This window comes from Dendropsophus ebraccatus, chromosome 1 (assembly GCF_027789765.1).
Source record: "Dendropsophus ebraccatus isolate aDenEbr1 chromosome 1, aDenEbr1.pat, whole genome shotgun sequence".
NCBI lineage: Eukaryota > Metazoa > Chordata > Amphibia > Anura > Hylidae > Dendropsophus > Dendropsophus ebraccatus.
The window spans coordinates 24,122,618-24,145,448 of NC_091454.1; positions in this window are offsets into that span (position 1 = coordinate 24,122,618).

Below are 22,831 nucleotides of genomic sequence, written 5' to 3' on the forward strand. Positions count from 1 at the left end.
CTGTGAGGAATGAAAGGTGGAATCTGATTGGTTGCTAGGGGCAACTGAGCCAGTTTCACTTAACAGCATGTTTGCTAAATCTCCCCCAATGACTCTATATACACTATATACAGACCAATATTATGTGGTGGTCACTCTATGGCGGTTATAATGGTTTGTATATAGTAATTATACCACACAAAGCTAATTTTAAAATATATTAATTTTTATTAAACATGATTAAAAAATCAATAAAACCATTAATCTATTTCTAGTGCAAAAGGGAATCCAGCAGTAATAGGTCACCAGACCACCATATCTCTAATGATAACTCTAACATATATCACTATATCATATAAACGTCACAATCAATCTTCATATAGCCCTGCAGTGTATCTACACAGCCTCGGATCGCTGATAACAATGTCAGCCTATATCCGCAATATAAATGATAGTGTCATGAGACGCTTACCCATCGTGGTGTCTGGTAACCGCAACCCCGACGCACGTTTCGCCTTTAAATCGCTTTATCAATGGGACCCCACGCCCCTTGATAAAGCGATTTAAAGGCGAAACGTGCGTCGGGGTTGCGGTTACCAGACACCACGATGGGTAAGCGTCTCATGACACTATCATTTATATTGCGGATATAGGCTGACATTGTTATCAGCGATCCGAGGCTGTGTAGATACACTGCAGGGCTATATGAAGATTGATTGTGACGTTTATATGATATAGTGATATATGTTAGAGTTATCATTAGAGATATGGTGGTCTGGTGACCTATTACTGCTGGATTCCCTTTTGCACTAGAAATAGATTAATGGTTTTATTGATTTTTTAATCATGTTTAATAAAAATTAATATATTTTAAAATTAGCTTTGTGTGGTATAATTGTTATTTATTAAAAGCTAATCAACTATGTTGGACTAGTTATGTTATGGTCAATTGATTCCGTGGTGGTGAGACCAATACTGTTTGAGTGTCCATTGGAGCTATTGTATATAAACTGGTTTGTATATAGTGTATATATAGAGTCATTATGCATTATGTGGCGGTCAGTCTATGGGGGTAATATTGGTCTGTATATAGTGTGTATAGAGTCATTATGTGGCGATCACTCTATGGCGGTAATAACTCTATATACATACTATATACAGACCAATATTACTGCCATAGACTGACCACTGCATAATGACACTATATACAGACCAATATTACCACCATACAGTGACCACCACCTAAGGACTGAACACCACCTTATTTTTTTCTCAATAAAATACACAGTATTACCTTAGTGACATCATCATACACTATACATAGGAGCTGCAGCCAATCACCGGCCTCAGTGGTCACCGGCAGCAATTACATAGGACGGATGAGGCCAGAGAATGGCTGCAGCTCCTATACACAGTCTATTTACCTCAACATTTCTAATGCACAGTGGAGTCAGCAGGGGTAATGCACACACTAATTATATATATATATACACACACACACACACACACACACACACACATCCATGAAAACATTATACAGATCCAAACCATCCAGTCCACACACTACACACATGACATGTAACACACACTACATTCATCCATTGTGCACATAGCATTCATACACACACTACAGTACAGTATACTTACTCCCTTCTAACAGCATGCTGGGTGTAGTTGTCCTTGTCCATGGCAGCAGCAGCAAGAGGCTGGGATCCTCACCCTGCAGACCTCTCCTCCATCGTCCCGACTGCCACACCAGTCTCACCAGGAAGACCAGGTCACATGGTGCAGAAGGGAGGGGGAGGGGAAGCTACACTCCTGAGCAGAGCGTCCTGTAGCCTCTGTGTGACCCCTGATAGCAGCCATAAGCTGCAGCCAGGGATCAGTGACAGAGGCTGCAGGACGTTGTCTGTGCGGTCCTGCACCTAACACTCACTGTAACTGGGGCAGGGGGCCCCTGGGGGATGGGGGCCCTGGGCAACTGCCCTCTTTGCCCCCCCTAACGCCGGCCCTGGTTCTAAGCACCCAACTTAGAACATAGGTGTCAAACTCAGGCCCTCCAGCTGTTACAAGACTACAATTCCCATAAGGCCTAATGCCTCATGCATGATGAGAATTGTAGTTTTGTAACAGCTGCAGGGCCTGAGTTTGACACGCCTAACTTAGAGGATCTACTGACATCCTAAAAACATACAGGTAGGTGAAGTGCTGCGGAATCTGTGTGTGCTATACAAATAAAATCTTGGTTCCAGATACCAAACGAGCAGCATGAGATCTACCTACATAATATTATGTATTAAAGGGGTTATCTGGACAGCAGAAAGGGTCCTACCTTTTCTGCTCTCCGACACTCCATTTCCTCCCTCTTCCTATAGGTGTTTCCACAGGCAAGAGGGCAGCAATTTGCAGACAATGACCAATAGCTGCCCAATGTTACCAAAGTCAGAAGTTATCAGCCCGGATGGGCAGATGGATGAAGTGGAACGCCGGAGAGCAGAAGAGATTGGAACCTTTCTGCTCTTCGGATAACCCTTTTAATGTTAAGGCCAATCTGGATAGCAGAAAGGGTCCTACCTCTACTGCTCTACAGCACTCAATTTCCTCCCTCTGCCCATCTGTGCTTCCACAGGCAAAAGCGGGTCAGGAGCAAATTGCAGACAATGACCAATAGCTGCCCGATGTTACCACTATGAGAAGTTATCAGTATGGACAGGCAGATAGAGGAAGTGGACCGCCAGAGAGCAGAAGTGGTTGGAACCTTTCTGCGCTCCAGATAACCCCTGTAATTTTAAGGCTGATCTGGAGAGCCGAAAGGGTCCTACCTCTACTGCTCTCCAGTGCTCCATTTCCTCCCTCTGTCCATCTGTGTCCATCTGTGATTTCACATGCAAGGGTGGGAGCCAATTGCAGACTATGACCAATATCTGCCCAATGTTACCAAAGTCAGAGGTTATCAGCCCGGATGGGCATATGAACGAAGTGGAACACCAGAGAGCAGAAGAGATTGGAACCTTTCTGCTCTTCGCATAACCCTTTTAATGTTGAGGCCGATCTGGGTAGCAGAAAGGGTCCTACCTCTTCTGCTCTCTAGTGCTCCATTTCCTCCTTCTACCCATCTTTGCCCAGCAAAAGGGGGACAGGAGCAAATTGCAGACAATGACCAATAGCTGGCCGACATTACCACTATCAGAAGTTATCAGTATGGACAGGCAGATGGAGGAAGTGGAACGCCGGAAAGCAAAATTGGTTGGAACCTTTCTGCTCTCCGGAAAACTCCTTTAGGGTATAAACCCACACACCGTATATGCAGCGTATTTACTGCTGCGATACGCAGCAAACTCGCAGCAAAATCGCAGCAAAATCGCAGCAGATTAGATCTAAATAACTGAACACAGCATCAAATCTGTACCAACAAATCTGCTGCGTATTTGTTGCATATCTGCTGCATATACGGTGTGTGGGTTTATACCCTTAATGTTATTCCCAATCTGGAGAGCGAAAGGGTCCTACCTCTTCTGCTCTCCAGTGCTCCATTTCCTCCCTCTGCCCATCTGTGATTCCACAGGCAAGAAGGGGTCAGAAGCAAATTGCAGACAATGACCAATAGCTGCCCAATGTCACCACTATCAGAAGTTATCAGTATGGACGGACAGATGGAGGAAGTGAACCGTTGGAGAGCAGAAGTGGTTGGAACCTTTCTGCTCTCCAGATAACCCCTTTAATGTTAAGACTGATCATTTTAATTTAGCATTCACTTTTATATAGCTAAAGCAAACGCCAACCAACCATTATTTTATGATTTCTGCATACTCAGCAATGCATACCAACACAAAGTGTAATCCTGGCAGGAAAGTGTTAAAAGTAAGGTACTAAATATCCAACTCATTATCCTTGATAGAACCCAGGCACATTGCCACCTAAGCGCCCTCCTCCTAACCCCAGAATTTCATCTCATTCTCAGCTCAGTGCCTCATTGTGATTATGTTTGCCTTGTCACCTCTGTCAGTGTGCAAAGGAGTGAAAATTGAATTTAGAGGACAAATCACCATTCAACAACCTGTGCTGAGAGCAATGAATACAGCCCAGAACCCCGGAGAATCTAATCATCATTACTTACCACTGGTTCAGGTTGCTGCGATGGTGAAACAAGGGGGCCTTTTCCATAATCATAAAGCCTATGTAGTGTCCTGAGCCATTGGGTGGAACATTTAACACCTTTGCAAATCTGATTCCTTTTCACAAGTGTTACCAAATGGAAATATAAGTACAGGGAACTGAATAGAGACTTACTGTATGTATATCATAAGTTACTGATTTTTGGCTGTGTATACAGGAATATCCCATCATTCCTATGCATTTTACACATCTGGATTTAAGGCAATGTAGTTGAATCTGTTCTTTAATACCAGGTTAGAGGGAATCTGTCACTAGGTTTATGCTGCCTTAAATGAGGGCAGCATAACAGAACAGATTGGTGTATTAGTTAAATCCTTCTGTTTAACTGTTCTCATAATATGCAGGAGAATGAGAGTATTGCCACATCCCTCCCCTCGCCCTCTAGCTGCTGATTGATAGTTGATTGCTAATACACAGCATGGATAGATAACTGCCAATCAGCAGATGGTGGGCTGAGCTTTCTGCTTCTCATGAATATCCAGGACTACTGGGCTCATGCACATAATGGAGAGGACTACTTATTGTCCAGGTTATTCAGGAGGATTACTCTGAATCATCTGCACAGAACAATGTAAGTGAAACATCATTCTATTCAGCTTCTCTGTCACTAGTTTATGCTACCCTGAGATAGGACACCATAAACCTACTGACAGAGTCTCCTTACGGAATTTAGAGTTGAGGTGGGCCCAATATTTAGGGCTTTTGAGTGGCAAGTATGTCCATATGTTACTAATTCATTTCTATATATACTGTGTACTGCTTGATTTGCCCTGTGGAGGTGCCTCAGGAAACTGATGATGAAGTGTTTGGTTCCCCAAAGATAACTATTGAAGAGCATTTTGAAACAAATCAGATTGTTTCAAAATTTTACAAGAAATTTTAGCAATTTGCTAAAAGATTCACTGAGCAGCCAGGTGTGTTCTCCATGCCTTCCTGCTCAACAATGAAGATCTGTTATCACAATACTCACCTGCTCCCAGCTCCCGTCTGTGGCCATGTTCGGACCAGCATCTTTCTCTGTCACCTCTACTGATCATTTAGGGTTTTCCTCTGCACTCCTTTAGTGACTCGGTCATTAGAGACTGCAAAGGTAGACACCAATTCTGGCCTGGCCACAGACAGGGAAGGGGAGCAGGTGAGTATTCTCACACTAACTCTAGAGGCTCAGGGACTTCTATCTTTTTGACAGGAGTCACATATATATATATATATATATATATATATATATATATATATATGTTGTTTTTTTTTTTGCTTACTGTCCCTGGCCCAAAGAAGTTAGGTGTCAATGCCGTGCATCGTCCCTTAGCTCCTTGTACTAATATTCACAGAGCAGCATATTTTTCCTGCTGAGTATGTAGAATCCATACATCTTAGGGTAGTAGAGAGCAGGGACTGTCATTTTTGTATTGCTGTTTACTGTATTGCAATGATATATATACGCCGCTACTCCGTATATCACTGTAGGGAATGGCATGTGATTGTTTCCCACCCCATGATAGGCGACAGCCTTTTATCTCTGGAGTCTCAGGTGAGCCAGTAGAACAGAGCCATGATTAAGGGCGAGTAAGGCCAAAACGCGTCAGCCTTTTAAAATTACACAAATAATGGATTGAATTTTAGAGAGCTGGAGAGAATCATTTATATTTTTCTAGTGTTTAATACAGGGAAGCATAGGTAATATCCATACATGCCTGTTTAGAAAAAAAAATAGGTGGATGTTCCCTCTAAGGGGGCTTTCTGGGTAATAGAGAACAAAAAAAAAAAAAAAAACTCCCTCATCTCCTCACTCCTGCTCCCATGCCACCTCTGCTTCTTTGGACTACCCGGCAGAACTGTTCGGTATCTTTGCTACAAAGAGTGCGCAGGACACACCAGCCAATTACTGGCATCATTGATCATGTGTACTAGCTGTTGTATGTGACTACTGAGGCCCGAAGCATCGTGTACACAGTGTATGGTGACTACGTCAGTTTCATCACGAAGTCAGAGACCAGGAGTGAGTAGAGGGGGTTATGAAGGATTTTTTGCCCTGCAATTTTCTGTGACATGGTGATCTTTTGGGAAAAGGGACAGAAAACCTTATAAAGGTCAATGGGCAAGCTAAAGCTTCATGGCAACTTTTAGTTATTGTTAAATATGGATAACCATTAGAGATGAGCGAACCAGGTTCGGGTTCGAGTTGATCCGAACCCGAACGATCGGCATTTGATTAGCCGGGGCTGCTGAAGTTGGATAAAGCTCTAAGGTTGTCTGGAAAACATGGATACAGCCAATGACTATATCCATGTTTTCCACATAGCCTTAGGGCTTTATCCAAGTTCAGCAGCCCCCGCTAATCAAATGCCGAAAGTTCGGGTTCGGATTGACTCGAGCATGCTCAAGGTTTGCTCATCTCTAATAACCATGAAAATTAAGATAGCAAAAGGTCATGTTTATCCACATCGCACCATAATGGGAACTAGCCATCAGGTGGTATCCTTTATCTAGTAGCCTTGCCATCATTTATAGAGACATTGTTCATGTATAGTGTTGGCAAACGTTTTGGGTTCGCAACGTTCTCCAAACCCAAATGCTCTGCATTTGACTCCCTATGGCTATAGTTGGATCCATGGAAAACATGGATACAGCTATTGACAAAAAGACAAAGTCAAATCCCGAGCGTTCGGGTTCAAAGAACTTTGCCGAGCTTGAACAGTTCGGCATCTCTTCTCAACTCTATTCATGTATCATACTGGCCTTCAAATATCAATATGGTAGACTCTCCTGGACTCTCAACCCTTTAGAAACCAAGCATATTTTGGCTTCTTGGTCAACAGATTTATTTTTTTGTTCTAGCTGTACACAGTTTGCTGCCTGACAACATTCAGTGGTTTTGCTTGACTGTTCTAGAACATCCAATTGTCGGCCTCCTCCGCCCACCCACTAACCAATAAAAGTGAGCAATGTAAGTATCCAAGAAGACTCTTTGGGGGATATTTATCAAACAGGGTGTAAAGTGAAACTGGCTCAGTTGCCCCTAGCAACCAATCAGATTCCACTTTTCTTTCTTCACCGATTCTTTGGAAAATGAAAACTGGAGTCTGATTGGTTGCTAGGGGCAACTGAGCCAATCCTACTTTGCACCAGCTAGATAAATCTCCCCCTTTGTCTCCAGTTTTAACCTTTTAGCACCCTAATTTACATTATGCCAGCCTCAGCACATTGATTAATATGCATCTATATGTCCAGGAGGCCTAATAAAAAGTCATTATCAGGGGATTCAGCGAGTGAATGATGGAAATGTAATCTCGCTTCTGTGTCGTACAGTCTTTCCAAAAGTCGCTCCCAAGAGTCTCCTTATGAAAAAAAAAAAAACCTAGGTCTAGACATGGCAGGAAAGTAATTAAAGAAGAACAGGGCTGCAGGGAATTCTGTCCCCACGGAATAGACGGAGCTAAAACGGAACATCCTGACTCAGATTTTTGTGCACACGATATTTAAATGCCCCTCTATTTATACTATGGTTCTCGAGGATCCGAGCGTTCAGTGTAAAGAACAGGTTATTGTAATATTTTCATATGGAGAGTGGCTTGATAGGAAGTGAGAGGTGCGTGTGATGGCGTGTACGAGATCCTGTTGGGAAATGTAAGAAGGCTTTTTAAAACCATAGTGATGCCTGACCAAAAAGTATTTGCCCCCTTTCAGCAGTTTTTTTATGACTTATTTGTCGCTTTCAATTTACAGTATTACTCTTCATTGGTTTCACATTTTTTTCCAACACTCCTATACAAACAAGGACGGCAGCTGAGATCTACGTTGCCCCCTCTGGTGTCTTGGCACGTGAATTGGCAGAATAAGGTCGACTGACATTAATACTTAAAGGCATGGTCAGGTAAATGACAGACTATAGTAACTGAGCGCAGGAAGATGTACGGACTGTGTTAAATAAGGACTCCTGTGCCGATCCTTATATCACAGCACAGCTCTAACTCTCTATGTAGAGGGCATTGGGCTAAACCAGAAGCCACTGTCTTCTGTGTGTCTCTATAAGTTGATCACAGGTGAGCGCATTGCTACGGTCCAAAAACTTTCAGGGCACAGGTCCTCTGAGTTAGGTAGATCATGGGAGAGATCTCTGCACTGACTCTCTCTCTCTGTATGTATGTATGTATGTATGTATGTATGTATGTATGTATGTATATATATATGTATAAAAAACCACAAGGAGAAACTAGACAGGGATACCTACATTGCAAATACACTTTACTGGGGGCTAACCACTGGGGCCTACCTATTTATCTACACATACATACAAATACACATACACATTTACTGTGTGTGTATATATATATATATATATATATATATATATATATAAATATATATATATATATATATATATATATATATGTATGTGTATTTGTATGTATGTTTAGATAAATAGGTAGGCCCCAGTGGTTAGCCCCCAGTAAAGTGTATTTGCGATGTAGGTATCCCTGTCTAGTTTCTCCTTGTGGTTTGTTGACCCCTTTAACTAAATAATATCCCTAATGAAGACAGTTCCCATGTAGGCATTATTTTTTTGGGGGGTGGAAACTGTCTGGGGGACTATGTTTAGGGGTGTAGGTAGTCGCCCTGGCTGTTGCACCCCCAAACAGTATTATGAATGTAATACCCTTGTAGACATCCCTCCTGCAGGTAACCCCCATATAGGCACATTCCCACCGGAAGGTGATGAAACAGAAGCAGCCCTACTCTGTGAGCTGCATGAGTTACGTGACTTGTGCACCAAAGAGCTAGAGGAGAGATATCACAGAGATACTGCTACATTATATCAAAAGGTCAATGAGGAATAAATTAGTGTTCCTATAATTTTCTGAGCCCAATGTCCAGTAAGTTGCCACTAACACATTTTACCAAACTTTTTATGTAGAGTTTATTAGTATTGGCCTGAGTTGTCTTTCTAAACTTCTGCCAAGAGAAGCCCATCTGGTGCTGTGCATAGAAAAAAAAGTGAAATCTAGCAAATATGTCGGTGTGATAATGCTGTCTTTTTCTGCATAAAACTCTAGGTAAGGCCTTAAATAGCATCTAAAGATTTCATATCCTACATAGTCCTACATTTCAGTTCCTCCATAGTCTGTATTGTTACAGTGCATAAACAGCACCAAAACAAGTCACAGAACACAGAATGGCACATTTATCTTGAGGTTCTGTTCACAGGTTCCTTATTTTTTCTGACAAAGACAATTTGGCAGACCACATTATAAGTCAAAGGGTAGCATCGGGCACCATTTGGGTCCATCCCATGAAAAATCTAATTGGCATAACCTGGGGTTGCTAGGTGTTGTTAGCAGTGGGCTAGGTGTTAGGATGTACCGATGTAGGCACTTGTCACTGTGGTCAGGAGTGTATGCCCCTGGGTATACTAGCACTAGCACTAGGTGCAGAATAACCACAGAGTCCAGCACATAACCAGGTACAGTTTACTAGGAGAATCTTCAGTGCAATACAATATATACTTTGGTAGCACGGTGTAAGATATGACAAAAAAAGAACAGTCCTTTCTCCTGATGGACAACACAGAGTAGTGGAGGTATCCGTGTATAGTAGTAGAACAGGCTTGTATGTAGGTCTGGGTTTCTGTAGGAAGGCTAAAGGGGCTGCCCAGAGGCCTTGTCTAGTAGCACAGAACTCTGCTGGGGTAACTTAGACTGAATAAGTGGGACTTGATAGAAGAAATTCGCAGTCGTGGTTTTGACTATACCGCCTCCTCAAATAAGAACTCACGGAGTGCCAGATCTAGAAGTTCGAGTCCTGCCTTGCACAACCGAGCAGGCCAAGCAGATATTAACATTAACGTCGGCTTTACTTGCACTTTGCTCCTCTCCAGACAAACCCCTATGACCGCTGGGCAGTTCTTTGTTAGGAAATGTCACCCCTGACGTAGACAAGATATCCCAGGTAGGCAGTTACCCCACCTGGACTACATAGTCTCTGTAATAACACAACAACATAAGAGTTTTCACTCTCCTCTACTAGTTCTCAACTACTACCAAACCTAGGAATTAACCAGGCCTGAAGTAGTGTTGTCCGGGACTAAACTCCCATTGGCAAGTAAAGTACTGGAAGAACAAGGCCTAAGTGTGTGATAGGTTATGTGGTGTGAGGTACCCAGGCTAACGATTGGACAACAAAGTAACACATCACTTACATAGTTAACCTCTTTTGTAAACCTTAAAGGGGTACTCCGGGGTCGGGTCATTTTTAGTGTATGGCCGAGGAGGGGGTGGACATAGAAGCCGCCAGTCACTTACCTCCACAATTGCAGCTCGGGGGCCCGGATCGCACCGCCCCATTCTCCCGTCCAGCTGCTGCTTCCTGGTCTCGGCTGTGGCTTGAGACTTGACGTTTCAAGGCAGCTTAGCCATTTAGCAGTCATAGCGGAGTCCCGCGACGCAATCCGGGACCCGGTGCTGGAATTGGGGAGGTAAGTGACTGGCAGCTTCTATATCCACCCCCTCCCCGGCCGTACAATAAAAATAACCCCAGCCTGCAGTACCTCTTTAAGCTCTGTAAGAGATAGATTAAGTGAGACACAGAGTGGTGAAGCAGCAAAAGGCAGCCTTCAGCCCAGAGTGTGACACATAACAGAAATACCTGACGACAGGTGGTGATAGAACGTAGTAGCACACCTGCTCTAAGACACTACATAATACTCATACTTGCTCAGGTTTTGCCACCTATTTAATTTTTTTAATCTGAACAATGTCTTATTTCTTTTATACCAGGGTAACAAGAGGATGGAAGAACTTCAGTGGTGTTTGTACTCAGTAGGGTACAATTTAGAAGAAGATGAAGAATGCAGTTCTCTCTACTACACGTTAGGAAGATGGGGGCCTTCAACATCTACAATATCTCCAGGCCTCAACAATATGAAGAGTAGTGTGAAATAAATTAAAGACTCAAAAATCTCTACAGAGAGAAATCTACATGACAAAGCACATACCACTACATCTCAGAAAGACAGGGTATTTCTAAAATTAAGCTACATGATCAAGTACCAGCTACATCATAGTGAAATAAGGATGGTAACATATCTCAACAATATCTCATACAATCTCATGAAAGTCAGAATCTTCTAAAACTGTTCTACATGATTGAGTAACTTTCACTATGTAAAACATTGTCTACGTGATACAATAGATCCTACTTGATGTCAATATGGATCATCATCTCAGGTTGTTGTGCATGATGCATTACCTTCTACCTCATCGTAAAAAGATACTGGGCAGAGTATAATAAATTTCAATCCATAACAATACTTACTACAAGATTTGAAAAAGACGTTGAGTCTCCTAAAGCATATCTTCATATATGATCATTTAAAGATAAATTGTATAGATTGTAAAAGTCTACATGATAGAATATTCTCCACTCGATTTCAAGATAGAGGAGAGCCTTCTAATATACTGTATACTAATAATACGATAGAGAACCTTCTACTAGGTGTCAAGAAGGTGGGATAATCCTAATGTGTCCCCACTTTGAAGAAGGTCGAGGGTCTTCTAAAATGTATCTACATACATTGTTTCCCCCAAAATAAGTGCCTTATATTATTTTTTGCTCTAACAGAGGCACTTTGTCTTATTTTTTGAGGATGTCATATTTCTCACCCCCCGGCTCACTCATCAACGTCAAAGGTGTAGGAGAGGACTAGGAGCAGGACATGCATCGGGACTTATGGTGGAGTGTGCGGTGGGACGTACGGTGAAGCAGGTGACGTGTGGAAGGACAGCTCAGATGTGAAGGTCCACGAGGAAATTAGGTAAGTAGTGCGGGGTCACGGCCTTACTTTTGGGGGGGGTGTCTTAGTTTTGAGTGGGGGTGCCTTATTTTCAGGGGGATGTCTTACTTTAGACTAGTTGGTAGGATAGTGGGGGTGTCTTATTTTAGGAGGATGTCCTATTTTAGGGGAAACACAGTAATACTGAACCTTTGGTGGAGGATCTTCTAAAATGTACCTGCATGACGGAGAACCTTCCACTCGGTGCCAAGATGGTGGAGAATGCACTAAAATGTATCTACATGATAGACATCATTTATTAGATGTCAAAAAAGTGGAGGGTCTTTTAAAATATAGCTATATAATAGTGTACCTTTGGTGGAGGATCTTCTAAAATGTACCCGCATGATACAGAACCTTCTACTTGGTGTCAAGATAATTTTCTACCTACATGATAGAGAACCTTCCCATAAATATAATGATGGTGGAGAATCCTCTAAAATGCACCTACATGATACAGGACCTTCTACTTTGTAGACAACCTTCCATGATAGAGAACCTTCCAGTACATATCAGGATGGTGGAGAATCCTCTAAATTGTACCTACATAAAACAGAACCTTCTACTTGGCAGACAACCTTCCATGATAGAGACCTTTCCAGTACATATTAGGATGGGGAAGAACCCTCTAAAATGTAACTAAACGATAAATAATTTTCCACTAGATCTCAAGGAAGTGGAGAGTCTTCTAAAACATAGCTACACTATCGAAAACCTTACACCAAAGCTCAGGAAAATGGTGGACTTTCTAGAATTGATCTTCATAATTAAGTGCTTCAACTCAAGGAAAAATATAACCTTCTATAACAGCTAAACAAGATTTAGTAGTTTTAACAAATTTTCTATTTCTTAACACGATGAAGAACCATCTCATTCCCCGTAGGTCCTTTTAAGTGACATTACGTTCCGGAAATCAATAACTTTTAATTACATGAAATACAATTTGTTTCTTTTAGTAAGCACAATGTACTGGAATCATATCCGTCTGAAGAGACGTTGAAAAACCTCCCAGCTGTGAGTGAGAGCATATGTGGTTGTTGGATGAAGCCCACTGCAGGGAGCTTAGATCCCAGCTCTGCAGATGATGTTCAGTGGCCTTTAAAATACGTAAGTCCCTACACACATCCTAATGAGATTGTTATTACACCACACTAAAATTCTCCTTCTCTTACATGACTTTGCCTATAACAACCTAATTATAACTAGCTTCTATAATATTAAAGTTTTATTTTATGACTACACAGAGTTTCAAGCCAAGATAGCTACTGGCTTAACATTTCTGCATCTGCAGAGACATTGTGGGAAGTTGTATAGAGCACAATGGGGATCGCTTTCCTAGAAGGGACATAATAATAAAGCATTCATTACAGCGCTTAAGCATTTTACAGGTGGATTTTATAGATTTCTAGAGAACAATAAAGCAAGACCGCCCCCATGGCTGCAAGAATATTCATTAGGCTTAATTGTTGACTAAAACTTTTCAAAAAGTTTTATATCCAGAAAGTTTATTAAAAGCAACAAAGTGTTTATAAAAGTCCAATGGCTGCTTTCTTCCAGAACCAGCGCGACACTTGTCTACGGCCTCTGTGTCTGGTACTCTAACTAAAGGTTCCCGTTACCCATTAGATTAAAGTTGATGACAATAGAGGATTCCATTTAAAACTAATGACATTAGAATCTCTATGATTGTTTTATAAGGTCGGTCCTAACTTGAAGACTGATCACTATGCTGGAGGATGTGAAACACAAGACAATACAAACACAATAATAAGGAAGTCCACTAGCCGAGTCAAAAGCAAAGAGTTGTAGCAATACCACATCAGGAGACAAAGGGAGTAGTCAGAAAGCCAAGCCAAATGATCAGGAAACCAAGAATAACACAGTACGGATACAATGGTAGCTTAGTCACACTCAAACAAGGCCCTACCACAGGCAAGGGAGCATGATGGGGGCAGTAGGAGTGTCAGTCCCAGGGTGTGATTGGGGCAAAGACTCCAGTCCCCTAACAGAGCTGGCCGCCAGTCAGCATTACTATAATGGCAAACACCTAAGCTGCAGCGGCAAGAAACCAAGGACGCCATCGATGCACCCCTAACAACTGGCAGTGTCACCTAGAGTGACAGCCGGCTTCTGACACAATGACACAGTTGCTCATGTTTGAAAGTTTTTAGAAATAGTCAAATTATTGTAAATTTTTTGTTGTTCTGGAAAGACCCTTCATCCATGAAAGATCTTTCCTAAAATAGCATACTATGAGCATTCAGAGGACACTCCCAGAAAGGTCATACATCCTTACCCCAGTGTCACTGGTCACAAGTGGCCAATTTGAACAACAGTAACTTGTGTATGGTCAAGTCAATCATTCACCAGATGATCATCAATTCAACGGTTGCTCAACCATCAACCCAACTTTTTTTTAACTACACTTTATACTAAAGTCAGCCGAACCCACCACAGATAAAAGTACAAAGTGTATGAGGGTCTCCCGACACAGCACAGATTAAGCTGGTGGTGATAACAGTCAGGCATGATGGATTTCGACTGCCCTATCCTTTTGTTCTCAGAGGGATAAGCCGGCACCAGAGCTAACTGGCTGTGGCTTAGCCTCCCCACCCTATAGAGAACACAAACATGTGGCTGTCTGAAGATTCATGTTTATGGGTAGGAGGGGAGAGATAACTGTCAGCCGAATGATCATTCAGTCCACAGAGATTAAAGATGTATAGGCGCCTTAAGATCTATGCAAGTTAACTGGATTGAACTCAAACAGCAAAAACAAGAGTGGTCCGGTTTCTGGATATAGAAACCACATTTTTCTAATACCATAGATCTCCATTAAATTTACATTTTTTATAGAACATTATAGAGTTGTATAACATCCAAAACAATAAGTCAGTGCCTGACCCATAAAAAAGCATTGAAACATGGTTAACGATTACCAACCAAAGCAGAATCTCTTCCAAAAGGAGGAAGATCCAACTGGTAATGTGTGTACATCAACTTGGCAGTCTTTTTGAGAAGAAACATTTCTTCTTTATAGAAATGAGCAAAGTACTGAAATGCTCGCAGGGGGAGCGTGCATGGAGGCATTAAAGACCCCCCCATAAAAATAGTGAGCAGTGTGACACTCCACCGGATCAGACTTCTACTTCTCACAGCGACCTGATTACCTGAGGAAGGTCCTGGGACCGAAACGTTGTAACTCATTTTGGTCTCACTTTCTGTATCTGTATACTTTTCTTGGCAGGTAGTAAAGACTTTAATTGTCTACTTGCACTGTAAATAAATATTCTCACTTGCATCTGAAATTTGTGTGCCGTGGCTTATCTACTCATATATACACCCAGGTCACCTGATACAGCAGGCCAATCACTGCTATGTCAGCAGCCAACATTGGATACAGCCCTAGGGAGTTCTGAAAAACATAGATACAGCAGGCTGTATGATGCTTTCCAGCAGCCTTAGGGCTACATCCAACTTCTGCAGCCACCGGTAATCCACTGCTGCATGGTTCGGACTAACCCAACCATGCTCGAGGTTCACTCATCTCTATTCCTTATCTACCGTATTTTCCGGCGTATAAGATGACCCCTGACTTTTAAGAAGATTGTCAGGGGTTCGCCTTATACGCCGGAAAATGTTGACCCCTGCCTGACTGCAGCAGGGTTTACTAAATGGTGCCCTGCTGTGGTCAGGCAGGGGTTACTGCAGCTAAAGGGGAAAAAAAACAATTCTCAACCTGTGACCCGTTGTCAGCAGCCGCGCATCTCCTGTCCCGTTCCAGACATAGGCAGTGTGACGTACACTGCCTGCGCCGGAGGTCACTGAAGCTCTCCCGGGCAGCCGAATGCCTGATCGGAGAAGCTTCGGAGATCTCATGCGCAGGCAGTGTGCGTCACGCTGCCTGCACCGGGAACGGGACAGGAGACATGCGGCTGCCGGAATGGGTCACAGATGAGTAGAATTGTTTGTTTTTTTATAGTGGTTGCCCCATACGGTGGGCATGCGGCCATTTTTGAGTTCCCCTACTATAGGGAGCGACCATACCTAGCGTATAAGACGACCCCCAACTTCTAAGAAGATTTTTTGGGGTTAAAAAGTCATCTTTTACGTCGGAAAATTTGGTATTTTGCAACTGAGGGCAGGAGTTCTTCCTGGTCCCCTTTGACAGTATTACTTCCGATAGTCTCACATACTGGCTCAGCAAAGTATCCAAGGACGTTATTTGTAAAATTTGGGAACTACGCTGTTACATTTCAGTCAAGTTTTATTTAAATAATCATTAATTCCCATTTACCAATGATATTTTTTATAAACTTGCAAAGTAAACACTTTCTGTATTAAAACGATAAAACGTCATTTTATGTTGGCCATAAAAGCATACGAGAAGTGATTTTATATGACAATACGGGGGAGGCAGGCGCATGTGTCCTTGTGACCTTATATAACTCCAATTTCCTTTACACCAGGATATTACCGTAAAGGATGTAAAATGCCCCATATATCTGCTTGTCATATGGAAGACACCGGAATGCAGATCAGACTAGGTTCTACACAATGATGTTTTATGGGGAAGACTTGTAGAGTATGTCAATTCTTCAACTCATAGGTATTTTATAGGTCCACAATTCAGAGTTTTTTTTATTTTCTAACAGCTGCTTTTGGCTTCAAAAAGTCATCTAACAGCTGCTTTTACGCTGACATAAAAAGTCATCCATGTATTAGTGTGTATAGAGATCAACAAGAATTAGGGGCCTATTCCATGGAGCGATAATCTGCCGATTCGTCCGACTATCGCTCTGTGGAATAGAGACAACGATTAGCCGATGATCGTGTCATCGACTGATCGTTCATTTAGGCTCAAAACTAAAATCATCGGGTACCGACCGTGCATTGCTGCTTGGAATAGCCATGCGCAGTGGGCGACCGATGATTTTAAAAGCACCATACATTACCTACACATGTTGCAGAGCTTCTCCTTCTGGTCCCGCGTGCAGCAGCAACTTCGGTGCCGCCTGTCTTAGCTGACAGACCGCTCAGCCAATCACTAGCCAGGACCGCCGCGGCTAGTGATTGGCTGAGCGGTCTGTCAGCCCAGACAGGCCGCAACGAAGCTGCTGCTGTGCACGGGATCAGGAGAGAAGGAGCGCAGGAGAAGCCCTGTAACATGCTTAGGTAATGTATGGTGTTTAAACAAGCGCTGCAAGGACATCGTTAACAATGTCCATGCAGCTCTTGCTAAACAACTATCTGGCCCAGTAAACGAGCGCAGATCTAGCAGATCGGCACTTCTTTACATTATTGATCAGGCCCCCATCAACCCGTGGAATAGGACCCTTAGTGTGTCTAGTGAAGAAGTGGCCAGAGGACATCTTCTCTACTGCACAAGAGACTCCTATAGGCTGCACTTGTTTGGATCCATCCAATTTAGCCAGAAAAGCAAGATAAAGTATATACTTTATTATTTACTCTATACTGCAAGGGCTGCACGGACATCGCTAACAATATATGTACAGCCCTTGCTGCACGATCATCGAGCCATCTTGATGAGGACTGTTCTAACTAATCAGTGCTGGCTTACATTCAATGGTGGGCCGTGAAACACAACCCTAATAAAGTGTTTGAAGAGGTGGTACTGGCTCTAACTGTCCATGCTGTGCTGATGCATCATGGGACTGGTAGCAAATTAGAAAGGGAGAGGATGTAGTTTGCAATCTGAAAGTCAAGATGGCGGCTGATCGGAGGTCACTGGATAACCCAGTTATGTTATTTTTCCAACAAATGGCTTGCCTAATCTTTATGGCTGAAATGCTGTTACCAGCAAAGAACACTTGGCATTTGACTCGCAGTGGCTGGAGAAGTTTGATTCAGCCCTAAGGAGTCCTGGAAAACATGAATACAGCCATAGGCATCCAACTTCTTCAGACGTCGGGTGTTTTATGCCAAACGCTCGGGTTCAGACAAACATTGTCAAACCCGAACGTTCTGCAAGTCTGATCAACACTAGTTCTTACTCCTAGATATATCCAGTTTGCAATACTAGCACTGCGAGGGGACAATTGAAAATCATAGCAAAGATGGCACCATGACTGCAACCCTTCAGTATGGCCCATACTTCTACCATTGATGGTCCATAGAGATTTCAGGGTTGGGTGCTTGGTTTTGTGGACCTATTTTGCAATCCTGTATTCAATTATTAGCAGCGGTGTCTTGCTATTTTTCATATAAAGTATCCCTTAAGGCCCTATTACACCAAACGATTACCGCCCGTATTCTGCCAATTATCGGCCATTACGGCGGATAATCACTTGGTGTAATAGCTCCTGTTAAAAGGCAACGATCAGTCAACATGCACAATGTCGGCTGATCCTTGACTTTTAACATGTTGAAAGATTTTTGAACAATAATAATGGTCAGCTGGCCGTTGCTCCGTGTAGTAGAAGTGGTGGGCTCCATGGACAATCTTTAGGCCCTCCCCAGCTCCCCGCAACCCCCATGCTCTTACCTGAAGGCATGTGTAATAGTCCCGGAAGCGAGTGGGGAACAAGGAGCAAGTGAGCCCTGATTTGACAGGTCGGCGCTCGCCTGCTCCTCACTATTGGCCCATGCACTAGGGGCTTTACTGTAGTTTGAGGGTAGCTTCACACGTACCGGATCCGCAGCAGATTTCATGCTGCGATTTGCAGCGGATCTGGGTATAGTGAAGTTCTATGGGGTCCCATACCCGCAGCAGAATTTTCATTCCGCTGCAGATATGGGACCCGGCCCCTTTAACCCCCCGCCCCAGCCCGAAGCATATTTTACCTGCTTGGCGCCGTGGCTGTGAGAAGCTCCTGGCTCCCCTCGCTCCTCATCAGCCAATTAGTGCTGCCGTGCACTGATTGGCTGATGAGGAGCGAGGGAAGCCGGGAGCTTCACACTGCCACGGCGCCGAGTAGGTAATGTATGCTTCGGGCCGGGGGCAGCTCTGGAGATTACATCACCTGCTCCAGGCTCCTGCTTCCACTGCGGATATGTAACCCATAGACCTTCACTGTACCAGGATCCGCAGCGGATTTCACTGCAAACCCGCAACGGGAAATTCACTGCGGATCCGGTACGTGTGAAGGCACCCTAAGAAAAGTTTAGTTGTGTCTAGGGCTGTATTACTTTTATGCAGAAACTAACCACAGCCAACAACAGAACTGACGTTCAGAATGTAATTTAAACCACAGTCGGGCTATGTTTACTTAGGTTTTACCCTAATAGCCCCTGAGATGTCCCTTGTGTCACCAATCTCATTGATGGAATATTGCCAACTATAGCAATTTTCCAAACACAGATCACAGGGACAGGGCTCCAAGGCAAAGCTGTCTACCTCTTTACAAAGGCACAGATTATACATTTTTCATAGCATTTTTTTCACATTTTAAAGAAAGGAAGATGATGGGGAAATAAGATTTATAAAGTATCACAAATGCAATAAAGTTTTCTAAATGATAGCTCAATAATGAACTCTAATTGGAAGTAGCTATTTGGTAGCAACTAGAGATTAGCTAAGCGAGAGTGACAGCCCACACAGCCAATCACTGATTGACTTAAAAGGGACATTGCCATGGTCAGTGATTGGCTGAGCCGGCTGTCAATCTCACACTCACACATGAGTGACAGCCTTCTCAGCCAATTGCTGGCCACAGCCAGTTACTGGTCATGACTCAGTCAGTGATTGGCTGAGCAGAGAGTGAGAGCCCACTCAGCCAATCATTGACTAACTAAGAAGGGACAGCACCTTGGCCAGTGATTTGCTGAGCAGGTTGTTACTCTTGTATCTCCAGAGTGACAGCCTGCTTAGCCAATCATTGGCCGTTGGTCTTTTCTTCTCAGTCAGTAATTGCCTAAGTAGGGATGGTCCAAACCTGCCGAGGTTCGGGTTCATATGAAACTGAACGCTCTGCATCAGATTCCCGTTGGCTATGGCTGTATCCCAGTTTTCCAGGCGGTCCTCCCGCTGTATCCACCCTCTCCACGGAGAGGGCAGACAGCGGGAATAATTTCTGAGGGTTCGGGTTCGTACGAACCCGACCCGAACCAGGTTCGGACCATCCCTATGCCTGAGCGGGCTAGAGGCGGCTAAAGACACCGGGGGACAGGTAAGTATAGATTCATTATGCTCGGTTTTTAAAGTTTATGAAATTTGTGGTAAAACCACCACAGAATTTATTAAGATTAGCTCATCTCTAGTAGCAACCAGTGTAAGATATATTTGTTTTACTGACTCTATTATGGCCCTTTGGAAAAGATGAATTAAAGGGGTACTCCAGTGAAAATCTTTTTCTCTCAAATCAGCTGGTTTCAAAAAATTATACAGATTTGTAATTTTCTTTTATTTAGAGATGTCAGGAACTATCCAGAGCAGTTTTCTATGGGGATTTGCTGCTGCTCTGGACAGTTCCTGTCTCGGCCAGAGATGTCAGCAGAGAACACTGTGTCAGACTGAAAAGAAAACAACATTTCCTTCAGGACATACAGCAGCTGATAAGTATGGAAAGACAAGATTTTTAAATAGAAGTAAATTACTAATCTATATAACTTTCTGACACCTGTTGATTTGGAAGAAAAAGATTTTCACTAGAGTACCCCTTTAAAGAATGGGCAAAAGGCACAATGACCAAGAGTCTTCCACCATTTAGTTCCCATACAGACTGTCCTAGACATAGGAGTTTGCAAAGTTTACCATGCAACAACATAAAAGTTTTATAATGTAGAAAACCCACTGTCTTATACTCTATTAGGGTACTTTTAGAAGAAAGAATGGTGTCTACTCTCAAGATTGTGGTTAGCATGGTTACAAAGAGTGTCTCTCCCTCTGGAGGACCTGTCCTGTCCTGCATTACACAGTCACCCTCTAATTTGAATACACACGGTGCAATACTTAATTTCCCCATGTGGTGGCACTGCAGAGAAATAAACCACTTCCTGCCAGGATTAGCCACAGATTACAGCTGATGCTGATGGTAAAAAAGTAGAAATTTTTCAATGTAAAGAACCCATTTAAAGTATTTACATAGCAAAATAAAAAAAAAAAAAAAAAAAAAAAATATATATATATATATATATATATGGCCTCCACCAACTTTCATTAGATCATGTTCGTTAGTGCACAATGCTAAGATATATATATATATATATATATATATATATATATATATATATATATGTATATGTTTATTTAACCTCCATTTTACTTGTAGCTAAAAGGGATTTATCATCACAGACAACCCCTTTGGAATTGGAGCTGCCTTGGTTATCATCTGTTCACAGCTGAATTTTACAATCTGGCAGTCAGGGGCTCAGATGTGTCCCGGAATCTGTTTTACACTTACATTTCTTTTGTCAGTACAGAGGCACAATGCTACCTAGGCGACTGTATTCTCCCCTAGAGGAATAGCTCACTTGAATGGGGCTAAGCTGCAGAACCAAACACGACCGCACAGACATTTGTCTGCTGCCGCAATGACATAGTTTTATCTAGTTCAACCTACTCATGAGAAGCGTACATATAGAGGAAGGCAAAGCAAGACAATTCTGATCTACAAAAGTGTCCTTTAAGAATTTTACCATAAATATGCTCTTACAGTAAAGAATCCCTACTATGTAGAGAAGGCCTCCTTGTTATAGACACAGTCTTGGGTGGGAGGAATGTAGGCATTTATGTTATCGTAATAATTCAAACCATCTTTTCTCTAACCCAAATGAAGCCATCTTTGATAAGGGAAAAAGGGGCAGGTGGTATGTAAGGGTTAACCCTCTGCAGGCTTTGAGTGAAGCTGAGGATATGGCACAGGAAGTTACAGTCTTTTTAGTTAAATTCAAACAGTCTTTACTCTGTTGAGGCACTGTAAGCTTGGTGGTTACAGTAACACGAATATGAACACACACATATAATTCTGGGGTGATAACACTTTACCACCACAGTCTCTATCCCCTGAACTTGGGGCTTAATGCACACAGGGGGAGATTTATCAAACTGGTGTAAAGTAGGATTGGCCCAGTTGCCCCTAGCGACCAATCAAATCCCACTTTTCTTTCCTCACAGACTCTTTGGAAAATGAAAGGTGGAATCTGATTGGTTGCTAGGGGCAACTGAGCCAATTCTACTTTACACCAGTTTGATAAATCTCCCATCCCCCCCACAGTCTGTATACTCGCAGGTCCCAGATTCAGTACACAATGTTCTACAGTCAGCACCACTTACTCGGTTGTGACTATTGGTTTTATTTTGAGACAAGCAAACTTTTTAAAAGCTCGGTTTAGCAGGTTCACCGAACTTTAACGCAAAGTTGCAGTTTGTCCGAAATTAGCCTTGAAGGAAGCGCACTAAAACAGCTAAACGACTGCAGGCTTTTAGTGCGTTCCAAATGCTCATCTATACTTACCTGTCAGCGCTCCCCCAGTTTCCTCCCTCTCCTGTGTCCCCTGTAGCTGCCAAAATCCCATTTAGCTAATCTCTTGGGAGTGACAGCCGGCTCAGCCAGTCACTGGCCATGGTGCTTTCCCATCTCAGGCAGTGATTGGCTGAATGGGCTGGAGGTGGCTGGAGACACTGGAGACCTGGAGGGGGACAACAGCGGAGCATGGACAGTTGCGAAATCCATTTCTTGTTGTGTTTTATTTTTAGATGTGTGGCCGCCACCTCTCTGAATGTGTTTTGAACTTGTGTTTTGAACATCTTTACTCATGGTCCACTCTTACACCAGGAGTTTTCTAGCCCAGCTATGTCTCCAGCTGCAAACCAGTGTACTTTATTAACTGCTACTATTGCCACTCCGGTAAGCAATCCCACAATACAGTTGTCTGTAAACCTGCCCT